A 13,620-nucleotide genomic window follows, 5' to 3' on the forward strand; every position below is an offset into this window, starting at 1 on the left:
ACACAAATGTAATAAATCAGCTAAGCATTTCATACATGTTGCATTGTTTCAAAACCATTATAGCTTTCTATGCTAAGCATAAACTCCCATACCCAACCAGGGGCTAATCTAGGATTTGGGGAATACTACCCATTATGAAATTTAGAGGAAATGAAGGGACGGCAGTGTCTTGAATTATTCTTTATATTTTAACATTTGACAGCTATTATTTGCTACAAATCTTACATATTTCATCAAAATTAGGATGATTTCCTGTGTTTTGGAGAATTTTTCCCTGTTTTATGGCATTCTTTCTTGATGGGGAATTTGTTTTTATTCAAAGGGGAAAACACCATCAGTGGGGAATACTACCCAATTTCGGTAGTAAAAATGGTCTAAATTAACCTCTGCCAACACTGTAGATGATTGTATATTGATGGTCCAAATGTGCAAATTATAGTTAATAGTGTTTAGGTGCTGTGAAACCGCCACCTTAGGCGATCATAGCCACTTTTAGCCAAAATTTGTTTGGAAACCTTTGAGGAATCAAAATGTCGTTTATTTCTATGATAAATCCAGATGATTTCAGGATGGGATCTGAAATAACGCCAGACAATAATATCTCCTTCCGTGAAATATTTGTTATTATTGTATTTTTGCCAGTGAAATAAAGAAATTTATCAAACTAATAAAACTTATATTTTTACTGCAGCCATGAGCAGTGAAAATATAAGATTTTGCAATAAAAATATAAATTAGTGAATTTGACTATTGCGTTGATCAGTCCTTTCAAAATGGCGCCGTCAAGTTGATGTGGAGTAACGTCACAGAGATGACGTCATTACTGATTCCCGCACTTTTTGACACTATTGATTTTTCGGTGTTTTTAATTTTGTTTTTAAGTTTATGGAATGCAATAAAAAGAAAATTGAATGGCTTCCAGTTAAATATAACATATTTCACGCGTATGACAGAATATTTCGATATTTTTCACTTGTGCTTCGCACTCGTGAAAATATCGATATTCGATCATACTCGTGAAATATATGTTATATTAAACGGGAAACCATTCAATATCCCCTATATGATTAAGTATGTTTTGATAGAAATATATCTTTGAAGACATTTGTAAATAGATTATAGAAAAACAGTTACAAGTGTAATGTTTAAATTGACCTGTTTTATTCCTGAGTATCTCGGACTATATTCTGTGCAAATTATAACGCTTGCTTCCTGGTTTGCTCTATCTAGTTGATGCAACATTGGAAAGTCACCGTTCTTGGGTTGATAAAAATGCATTTGCCCGTAGAATACTGTTTTTAGTATCGGATTTTTCAATTTGAAATCAGTAAGTGAAATTGATTGGTTTTACCTTTCATACTTAAAATAGAAGTAGAATACTTTTGATTGGTTCTTCATATCCAATAGGTGGTTGCATATTTAAAATAAGTTGATAGTGAATTAATGCTTCAAATAAACATGTGATTCAACAATTCACCAGGAACAAATTAAATTTCTGAGACGAATTTCTTCTAACGAAACTTGTCAAATATCTTATTATGAAGATGAGTTAATACATGGAGAAAAAAACCCCACACTTTTAAAGTAAAGTAAATTCCTTAAAATGACATATATATGATAATCATCAATAAAACATTTAACATTCAGGAATACAATTTAAAAAAATGTCTTATATTTATTTCCTACCATTTTCTTAGCTCACCTGCCCGAAGGGCAAGTGAGCTTATGCCATGGTGAGGTGTCCGTCGTCCGGCCGTCGTCAACTTTTCCATTTAAACAACTTCTTCTCAATAACCAAAAGGCCCAGAGACCTAATATTGGGCCTGTAGCATGCTGGGATGAAGGGTACCAAGTTTGTTCAAATGAATGGCATTGACCATCATTCAAGGCCACAGTGCTCAAATAGGCTGAAATATAACGACGACTTATTTTCAGAGACCTTATATCTGGCTTGTAGCGTTATTGGATAAAGGCTGAAAGTTTGTTCAAATGAACGACCTCGATCATAATTTTAAGTCGGCTAAAATATTTAAAAGACACCGTTTCAAATAACTGCGGGGCCCTGAGATCTTATATATGGTCTCTGATACACGTGTTCTTTATTATGTTTATGTGTATAAAGGATCACTGGATAGCAGGTGAGCGATTCGGGCCCATTGGGCCATTGTATTGCCATGGTATGTGGATTCAATATTGTACAGTAACTTTCTTAAATTTGAAGATGATATTCAGCTCTATAATTATCAGTGATGTTTGAAAGTATTGATTAATTACATGACACTATTCTTTATATCAAGTGATTGATTTAGTAGTTTTATATTATTGTTGAAGTAGTTTTAGGTTAAACATGTACATGTACACTACATGTTGAAAACATTTAAGAATAAAAAATTAAAGTGTTTTTTTAATGTTTTTTAGTTATGATTGATGATATTGCGTATGTCGATTAACCTCAACTGCCCGAGGAAAAAGTGAGCTTATGCGGTGGCGCAGTTTCTTCGCTTTGATGGTTCTTTGTTTTTTTTTTAGGTCGCCTGAGATTAAGTCGTGTGAAGTCTCAAGTGACCTTTTCTAATTGCCTTTTGTCCGTCGTCGTACGTCATCCATTCGTTAACAATTAACATTTTTGACTTCTTCTCAATAACCAAAAGGCCTAGAGACCTGATATTGGGCATATGACATGCTGGAGGAAGGGCGATCAAGGTTCTTAAAATGAATAACCTTGACCTTCATTCAACCATGTACGTCAGAGTATCCGACTAAGGACTGGGTATCCCTAGCTACACATAACAATGTACGTCAGAGTATCCGACTGAGGGCTGGGTATCCCTAGCTACAGATAACCATGTACGTCGGAGTATCCGACTAAGGACTGGGTATCCCTAGCTACAGATAACCATGTACGTCGGAGTATCCGACTAAGGACTGGGTATCCCTAGCTACAGATAACCATGTACGTCAGAGTATCCGACTAAGGACTGGGTATCCCTAGCTACAGATAACCATGTACGACAGAGTATCCGACTAAGGACTGTGTATCCCTAGCTACACATAACAATGTACGTCAGAGTATCCGACTAAGAGCTGGGTATCCCTTGATACAGATAGTCATGTACGTCAGAGTATCCGACTAAGAGCTGGGTATCCCTAGCTACAGATAACCTTGTACTTCAGAGTATCCGACTAAGGGCTGGGTATCCCTAGCTACAGATAACCATGTAAGTCAGAGTATCCGACTAAGGGCTGGGTATCCCTAGCTACAGATAACCATGTACATCAGAGTATCCGACTAAGGACTGGGTATCCCTAGTTACAGATAACCATGTACGTCAGAGTATCCGACTATAAGGGCTGGGTATCCCTAGATACAGATAACCATGTACGTCAGAGTATCCGACTAAGGGCTGGGTATCCCTAACTACAGATAACCATGTACGTCAGAGTATCCGACTGAGGGCTGGGTATCCCTAGCTACAGATAACCATGTACGTCAGAGTATCCGACTGAGGGCTATGTATCCCTAGGTACATATACCCATGTACTATTGACTATTCAGATTGCTCATTATCATATTTCATTGTTCCGGCCTGGTGATGAAAAAAAAAATCATGACGGTTCTTATATGAACATTGTGTTTCATTGTCTTGGAGATATCAACTGATATTAACAATGTCATCGGCACCTAGACTGAAAAGATATAGCGTTGTTAACAATTGACAAATATATTTTAGTCGACTCTAGAAAAAACATCTGAATTTATAAAAGTAACTAACTCCTTTAATGTTTGTGTCAAAATTAAGTATATATATATTGTACAAAAATGTCAAACTTCTAATATTATAGATATGAAACATACATTTATGATGACTGCCTGATAATATAATTATAATACAGTATGTACAGAATTTGCAATCCTTTGACATTCAACTCATAATATACATCATCATAATTATAATTTGATCTGTCGTCGTGCGTCGGTCTTCTTCTCAAGATCCAGATATCGCAGAATGGTGTACAAAAGGTTCTTAAGCTGTTTTATCAAAATTGTTAATTTCATGGCCCCTTTGTTTCACATTCCCCCTGGGGAGGAGATAAATTCTACTATAGTTTATATAGGAAACTCATCCCACATATTTTAGGATAATTTGTTTCTTTTTCATTGGAAATTGGTTAGCATGTGGTCAGGGCTAAATTTTCTCAATGACATATCAGAGAATGTCAAGGTCAACTACTTGTTATTGGCTGGAAAGAAGGTCAAAAATAAAAATAACAAATTGAGTAATTTTTTTCATTTCATATGAAAACATAGTCCACTGAAACAGAATGTGCATATTTTATTGTCATCAGATGAAATGACAGAGATATGGCACTTGGAAAAGAAAAATATAAAGCTATTTTTTCTAGCCAAAGTTAAAAAATAATCCAAAATTGTAGATAAAAGGTTTATGCTCTTTTATCTATATACACATGAAGGCTTGATGTTTGGCACATCGTAACATGTATAGCTGGCTACAAATGTCATGCTTATCTTTGACCTTGACCTTCATTCAAGGTCACAGGGGTCAAAATGATGTGGAAAAAAAATCAAAATTCTTTCAAAATTATTAATTTGGGTCACATTTTAAAGAACCTGCTTTTTTAGCCCACCATCATCAGATGGTGGGCTATTCAAATCGCCCTGCATCCGTGGTCCGTGGTCCGTCCCTCCGTCCGTCCGTCCGTCCGTAAACAATTCTTGTTATCGCTAATCCTCAGAAAGTACTGAAGGGATCTTTCTCAAATTTCATATGTGGGTTCCCCTTGGTGCCTAGTTATGCATATTGCATTTTGAGACAAATCGGAAAACAACATGGCCGACAGGCAGCCATCTTGGATTTTGACAATTGAAGTTTGTTATCGCTATTTCTGAGAAAGTACTAAAGGGATCTTTCTCAAATTTCATATGTGGGCTCCCCTTGGTGCCTAGTTATGCATATTGCATTTTGAGACCAATCGGAAAACAACATGGCCGACAGGCAGCCATCTTGGATTTTGACAATTGAAGTTTGTTATCGCTATTTCTGAGAAAGTACTGAAGGGATCTTTCTCAAATTTCATATGTAGGCTCCCCTTGGTGCCTAGTTATGCATATTGCATTTTGAGACCAATCGAAAAACAACATGGCCGACAGGCAGCCATCTTGGATTTTGATAATTGAAGTTTGTTATCGCTATTTCTGAGAAAGTACTGAAGGGATCTTTCTCAAATTTCATATGTAGGTTCCCCTTGGTGCCTAGTTATGCATATTGCATTTTGAGACAAATCGGAAAACAACATGGCCGACAGGCAGCCATCTTAGATATTGACAATGGAAGTTTGTTATCGCTATTTCTCAGAAAGTAATTAAGGGATCTTTCTCAAATTTTCATATGTAGGTTCCCCTGGGTGCCTAGTTATGCATATTGCATTTTGAGACTAATCGTAAAACAACATGGCCGACAGGCAGCCATCTTAGATATTGACAATTGAAACTTGTTATCGCTATTTCTAAGAAAGTGCTGAAGGGATCTTTCTCAAATTTCATATGTAGGTTCCCCTTGGTGCCTAGTTATGCATATTGGATCTTGAGACCAATCGGAAAACAACATGGCCAACTGGCAGCCATCTTGGATTTTGACATTTGAAGTTTGTTATCGCTATTTTTCAGAAGGTACTGAAGGGATCTTTCTCAAATTTCATATGTAGGTTCCCCTTGGTCCCTGGTGTTGCATTTTGGGACCAATCCGAAAACAACAGACAGCCATTATCGCTAAATCTTAAAATTTTTATAGAGGTTCCCCTTGTTTGAAAAGTACTAGAGGGCTGTTTCTGAATTTACACAGATTAGTAAGACTTAGAGGAAGGGAAAAGTAGAGAAAAGATCAATCTGACATGGAACCTATAAAGATCATTCAATGGTGGGCGCCAAGATCCCTCTGGGATCTCTTGTTTAAAAGGTGTGTGCAATGAATCAAGGTCAAATAATCAAAATGACGCAGATATGGCACTTTGAAAAAGAAAGGTCCTGCCAAAATTCAGAAATCACCCAAAACTGCACATACACATGAAGGCTGGACTAGAAATTATACAAATGGTGGGTCTAACCCCCCTTTGGGCTGAGGGGCGGGTAAAAAAGGGTCAATTTGGCTTAATTGATAATATAAACGACTTCTTCTCTGGAACTAAGCATTGGATATCGATCATATTTATCTGGTAGCATCCCTGTGGGGTAGGGATTTAAAATTGTACAAATGATTGGGCTGATCTCCCGGGGGCCAGATAATGGGGCCAAAAGGGGTCAATTTGGCTTAATTCTCTGAAACTAAGCAATGTACATGTATATCACTCATATTTGACTTGTAGCAGCCTTATGGGGTAGGGATACAAAATTGTACAGATGATGGGGCTGACTCCCCAGGGGCCTGAGGGGCGGGGCCAAATATGGTCAATTCAGCTATATCGATATAAACGACTTCTTCTCTGAAACCGAGCAATGGATATCGCTCATATTTGCCTGGTAGCATCACTATGGGGTGAGAATTCAAAATTGTACAAATGATGGGGCTGGCCCGCAGGGGCCTGAGGGGCGGGGCCAAAAGGGGTCAATTTGGCTATATTGATATAAACGACTTCTCTGAAACTGAGCAATGGATATCGCTCATATTTGCCTGGTAGCATCACTATGGGATGAGGATTCAAAATTGTACAAATGATGGGTCTGGCCCCCAGGGGCCTGAGGGGCGGGGCCAAATGTGGTCAATTTGGCTATATTGATATAAACGACTTCTGCTCTGAAACTAAGCAATGGATATCACTCATATTTGCCTGGTAGCATCCCTATGGGGTGGGGATTCAAAATTGTACAAATGGTGGGGCTGACCCCCAGGGGCCTGAGAGGCGGGGCCAAAATTGGTCAATTTGTTTAAACAACTTCTCAGAAACTAAGCAATGGATATTACTCACATTTGTATGGTAGCATGGTTATTGGGTGGGGATTCAAAATTGTACAAATGTTGGGGTTAACCCAGGCCGCCAGGGGGCTGAGGGGTGGGGCCAAGAGGGGTCTATTTGGCTAAATTGATTTAAACAAATTATTCTCTGCAATGGTTTGACTGGTAGCATCCTATAGGGGTAGAGATTCAAAATTGTATAAAGGAAGGAGCTGACCCCCACAGGGGGCAGAGGGCAGAGTCAAAAGGGGTCAATTAGTCTTAACAAGATCTTCTCTGAAACTAAGTAATATGGATATCGCTCATATTTGTGTGGTAGCATCCCTATGGGGTCGCGCCAAAAGTCAATTTCATTTCATGGATTAATGCACTTTTTGGCATTTTTAGCATTAAAATAAAACCAATGTACATGTACCCATATAAAATGCTTATGATATATATTGACATAGCAATACCAGCGACAAATATACTGAAGCATCATGCTTGTTTCATATCTCGTGAAACCAGGTGAGCGATACAGGCCCTCTGGGCCTCTTGTATTAGAACATGTTCAAGATACTACTTCCGGTTCAAATCAAATATGGCGGCCACCTATCCAGTAAAATACATATAGCTAACCTTTCAAGAGGCAAACGTGCAACTCGAAGGCCACAAGGGTTGTGCTCTCAAGGGAGACATTAGAAGAGAAGTAAAAGACAGGATTCCAAATTCAGTCGCCTTTTAATATCATGTAATTGGGGCAGCAAGTGCAATTCTGCATTACCTGCAGAAGAGGCGCCTAAATGTAAACTATGTAGATATCTAGTAATACAACATTTTTTCTAGAATTTGTTCGAAAACATTTAGAATTGTTGGCATTTTCTAATGATAGAAATAAGGTACTTTGGAGTTAAGGAACACTTCTATAAATCTTATATGAATAAAGGTACCAATCCCATTCAAGAAAATTCCTGAAATTGAGAAAATTAGTTTGACCTTATTCTGTATGGCAATTCTCGAATTGAATTGGATCTGAAGCGATGCATCATCTGTCAGCAAGAAACTGAAGAAGCACTACAGTGTCCAGCCACTTCAAAATGAAAGGTTGCGGGTGCAGGTTACAATTTCATGAAGATAGAGGAACTTGGTTACCTGGAAAGTGAGATTGACATCAGTGCTTTGGATGATGGAAGTGGACTTGCAGACTCACTACATACGAAGCAAGCGAAGTGACACAATCATTGCAGTTTACAATATAACAATGAAGAAGTAGACTCTGACAGAGCTGAGAAGCGCTGACAAACGAAAACGAATCTCTCCGAGGATGTCGAAAACACACGAGCCAAAGCTTATCCTGCCGAACCACAATGCATAACATCTGTTTTTCTGGTATTACGTGAAACACCTCTACCTGTATATGTAGGTATTCTTATGCATTGCCAATATCGTAGTCGTTCATTTATTGACAGATTGCTTCATCTTGGAATATGCATTTCATACGACAGAGTACTATCTATGCCAACAAAGATAACAAACTTCCTATACCAGAACTTTCAGGAGGATGATATGGCTTGCCCTCCTAGTTTGAAAACTGACGTTTTTACCACAACCGCGGTTGAAAACATCGACCACAATCCGAGTGCAACAACAGCTGATGATTCTTTTCTTGGGACAGGGATATCACTTTTCCAGCACACATCCGAGGCCAGACCAGGGCACGGCAGGTTATCTGTTCCCGATGCTGGCATATCTGTTCGCATCACGTCAAGTCTTCCTCAGTCCTATTCAAATGTTCCACCCGTATTCTTAGAGAGGAATTTCCGGCTGTATACCTTCAATACACGACCTCAGGACGGATATCGCCGACGTTTCTACTCCATTGCAAGACAAATACAGGTGGCTTCAGAAAGTACCAGAAGCAACTTAAGATTTTGGAAAATTACCAGCTGTGTCATGGAGAGCTTTCCATGCAACACATGAAACTTCATCCAATAGTAAACCTGATGTGTCAGTGCTCCTGTGGTTATTTGAGGAAGAATCGAAGTCTGTGGCCATGATTTAACACTCAATGACTATCATCCGGAAATATGTGCAGTCCTTTCATCCAGGACAAACTCCGTTTATCGCACTTGGTCAACCGCTCTATTCGCTTGCGAAACAGATACAGTGGATTTGGCCCGATTCATATGGCGTCAACCAGTTCGTTTTAATGTTTGGCGGCCTGCATATTGAGATGGGCCTGTTCAAATAAGTAGGTGACCGGTTGGAAGGATCGGGATGGACATTTGCATTAACACAAGCGAATATAGCCTTTCTAAAAGCTTCCCATGTAACGCGGACGAGAAGAGCACACTAGCTAACTGCAATTGCTTTGTATAAACTGATGACCTCAGCCTATGACAACTATTCACAATCTTTCGAAGAACAACCAATCTGTTTAGATGAATGTTGTCAAAGAATGGCAAACGAAAGACCACAAGTAAGTATTAGCTATCAACGTTTAAACTTGAAATTACCATCTTGCTTTTTGTGAAAGCGATCCGAGAAGGTAATTTTGAATTAAATATAGATGTGTTGACAAGGTCAATCCCCTGGTTCTTCGCGCTTGACCATTAGTGCAGAAAATTAATGTTTGCGACCAAAGATCGAAATATTGAATCGATCCCTCCTAGAAAAGATTCTTTGATACAACACGCTCAAGATGCAACACCCCAGCCCAGTTGGGTGTTGTGTGGGCGAATTCCCTACATTCTAAACATATAGTTCCTAAGTTGGAAATCCTTGGATGGATACAGAATACATGTTACAACCATTCTGGATTTCATTGCCGGAATAATCATCGTTGACTAAATAACTGGTACACTGTGGCTGCAAGAAAGGTTGCAGACGAGCATGTAAATGTGCAAAATCCTCACTTCCGTGCACAGCTCTTTGTACCTGTAATGGTTAATGTAACTAATGTTGAAAGAGATTGTAATATGGAACGGAAATTAAGCAGAACAGGATGGACGTAAATATATTTTGAAGTCAAAATGATAATGTCGAAGTTGACTTTTACTCTGGGTTTTAACTATAAAAAATAGTAATAATAATAATAATAATAAAACAAAACCGGAAGTTGAATGGTAATTTTCCATATTAGCTCATTGGAACTGGAAATCCAAAAAAAAACAAGTCTTGTGCATCGTCTTGCCACAAAAGCAACAGTGAATGTTTTGGTAGACAACTATTGATGTACGGTACAAATCATGTTATAGTATGTAAGCAAATGTAAAGTTTTTTTAATCTGCAAATGTATTCGCCCTGAAACCCGGAAGTAGAAATGCGTTTATTTTCACAAAATGTGGCTTGTTTATAAGATTTAATATTGCTTCAAAGCAAAAAATTCCACGATATTAGTTCAAACAATGTCCATTATAAATTGATTATATTTTTGTTCCAATAAAAGAGAAAATTGCGACAATTTTATAAGAAACCGGAAGTTCTGGTTTTGAAAGAAAAAACAAAACATAATGAAGTATAAGTTGATTCGTTTACACACCTAATAGATTGTGTTTATAAACAGTATTTTATTACAAATACAACATATCCAACCATTGTTTTTGCCTAAAATCTAGTTTTTGTGATTCCGGAGCGGCCATCTTGGATTTTACCGGAAGTAGGGCTTTTTGGCGATGGGTCCATATCTGAAATGTTTTGTTTGGTTATTAACTTTGTTCACACCAAGTTTCATGCTTTTACCACAAAATGCAGTATTTTTCTCTTATCTGCTGTACTATATGTACCAAAAGAAAACTAAAATCCTATTCTTAAAAAGTGGTCCTGGGATGCGCTGGAATAGAAAAATTGAAAAAACCGTAGTTGATGAAATATTTTAATTTGAGTATTAACAAGACTGACTCTTCTAAATGATAACATAAACTTCACAATCCTGTCAGTCCGCATAGCTCATATGGTAGAACCATCGCTTATCAACCCGAAGGTTTGGAGTTCGAATCACTAACTTGTCTCTTATTAATATTTTGTTATGTTTCTAAGAATGATACCTTTTAATTTTTCTTGGTCGTATTTGAAAGATATTTTCAACATTTAATGTATAAATTTGATATGAAGTATTTAGTATAAACAGAGACCTATATACTTTAGTATATAGGTCTCTGGTATAAAGACAGAAATGTTGACATAGAAAATTTCACTTTGATAAAAAGAAAAAGAAGAGTGAAATCATAACTTATTTACTCCGTATCATGATTCAAAGTAAAATCTAAATGAACTTCAGCGTCGACAACAGGCATACATGGATGATTGGTGTAAAATTCCTATTGAACATGTCAGTTTATTTTATTTCATATGGAGTTGATTGACTACATTATCCGTTCACAACACACAGCGCGCCAATGGACCATGACGATCTATTTTGATACTGAGGGAATCACTGGGGTCACGTGATATTTTACCTGTATTTTTAGCCCAGCATTTAGCTGTACGTGGCTTAGGTCAGGATAAGCGGAAAACGACCATACCGCTTTCATATGTAGGTTCCCATTGGTCCCTAGTTGTGCATATGCCATTTTGAGAACAATTTTGGAAATTGAAGTTTGTTATAGCTAATTCTCAAAAAAAGTAATGGAACAATTTTAGGCAAAGACCTCTTCAGAGGTCTACAGCCTTATGTCATCACCTTTCTGTTCAATCGTTCTCAACCAGATTCTTTCTATTTCTGCCTCTTACTTGTAAGCATATGCGTCAAACGCAATTGTGACCCTATATAAGTTTACTCCTACACCATCTAGCGCCGGGCATTTATATATATATATAACGACAACAAATACATTAATATAAAAAAAACAACCTAATCAATTATAGGCAGATTATGTATTTCTGTTAGTGAAGGAATGAAATCTGCATCAAAAACAAGTACGGATTACCGTTGTTTGAAGTTTCATTCTTCGAGGCGGTCGAAATGGCAGATGTGTGAAACTGTAACTGTATTTCAATTTCAATTTCTTTATTAACTGTGGGCCATATTGCCCATTAGCACATATTATAATATACAAAGTTGTAATATACGTGAACAGCAATAGAAATTACAAAGTGGAGAACGAGTTCAGAGTTTGTACATATAGCCAGGATCTTATTGGCTTCGAAAATAAGATTTGCATATACAATTCACTGACATAAGTTATATTAAATATTAAAGTCTATACTTAGTCAAATCATGTACTATTGGTTACATATAATATTGATATATTAAGATATAGGCTAGCAATATAACAATAGCTCTGATACTCTACCACAATGGAGAGCTGTTTGCTAGTTTTAATCCAGAGACCCGCGGTTGTTTACAATATTGTAGTAGAGATACAACATTTATAATCCATAGTTTCTCGAAATACGCTTCACAGAAACAATCCGTTTTGTGTATGCGTGTCAGTCGGAACACTCCGCCTTCGTCTGTCAACATAGGAAATTACGAGGGGTTCCGATCGTAGAAAAATGTGCCACTTGATCTATCAGAGTTACTTCCCTTTAGCTGAGAAAGCAGTGTGTATGAACATGGCTACCATGCTTGAAGTGATTTGATCGATAGGCCTAGCTAACAGTTCTTTTCATGATGCAGATCTAGTGTTTAACCTTTGATTTAGTTTTAAAAAGATACAACTTTTATATTACTGAGATTTGTTTTATAAATATGGTAGCTAAACAGCTAAATTCATACATAATGAAGAATTAGTACACATATATATCTCGGCTATATACATTTTGTATGTATGTGAGCACGTAGAAGTATTTTTGGCAAGTCTTAAAATGTATGTGGTATATATTCAAAGAATTCACCGCAGCTAGAACTTGGCCATATCAACTGCAGAACCTGTACATCAACAATAGATTTTTGTACAAATGCATGAACTTTTTGTTTATTTTTGATTGATCATCATAGAAAGTAAATAAGGCTTTATATTTGTAATTGGCGGAAATAAGATGTCATATTTTTGTCTCGTCTCAAGACTACTTACAAATGCTGTTACTTTTTTCGACGGCAACGGAGGCATCAACATTTCACTTTAAAGTTTTATTTTGTAAGCCGAACTTCAACCAAACGTTGTATATAGTTAGATCACATAGTGGACAACCAAATCGGAACTTTTGAAGTTCTGTGTTTATCTCCGTTTCTCACAAAGGATCCATATTATTTCAATCGAGTCTAGAATATAGTTGTTGCATTGCAGTATGGACATATTAACACACCCAACAAATGGCATTGATCGGGACAGAAACACAAAAGTGGCTCGCCAAAAATACAGCCTATATTTAATATTTTAAGACACTGACCATGTATTCTCTATATATGATGTATATAGAGAACGTTGTCAGTTTGTATGTTGATGATAAAGTTTATGTTGTTTATAGAAAAAGTTGTCGATTTGTATGTTGAAAGAAACACAATACATCACCACAACTGGTGACGTGTATATAGATTCAGTGAATTGGATCTTATGTCAGTTGATCATAACATACTGTATTGTTAAATACCACCCAACTTCATATCGGGATTGAATATATATATTTTTTTTTCATGGCGGCTATGAATTGCAGTAGTGTAGCGGAACTGGACCGGGTCGATCATCGGCGACCAGGTAGCTCAATCGGTAGAGCATCCGGCCAGTGTTAG

Source organism: Pecten maximus, chromosome 7, assembly GCF_902652985.1.
Source record: "Pecten maximus chromosome 7, xPecMax1.1, whole genome shotgun sequence".
Classification (NCBI taxonomy): Eukaryota; Metazoa; Mollusca; class Bivalvia; order Pectinida; family Pectinidae; genus Pecten; species Pecten maximus.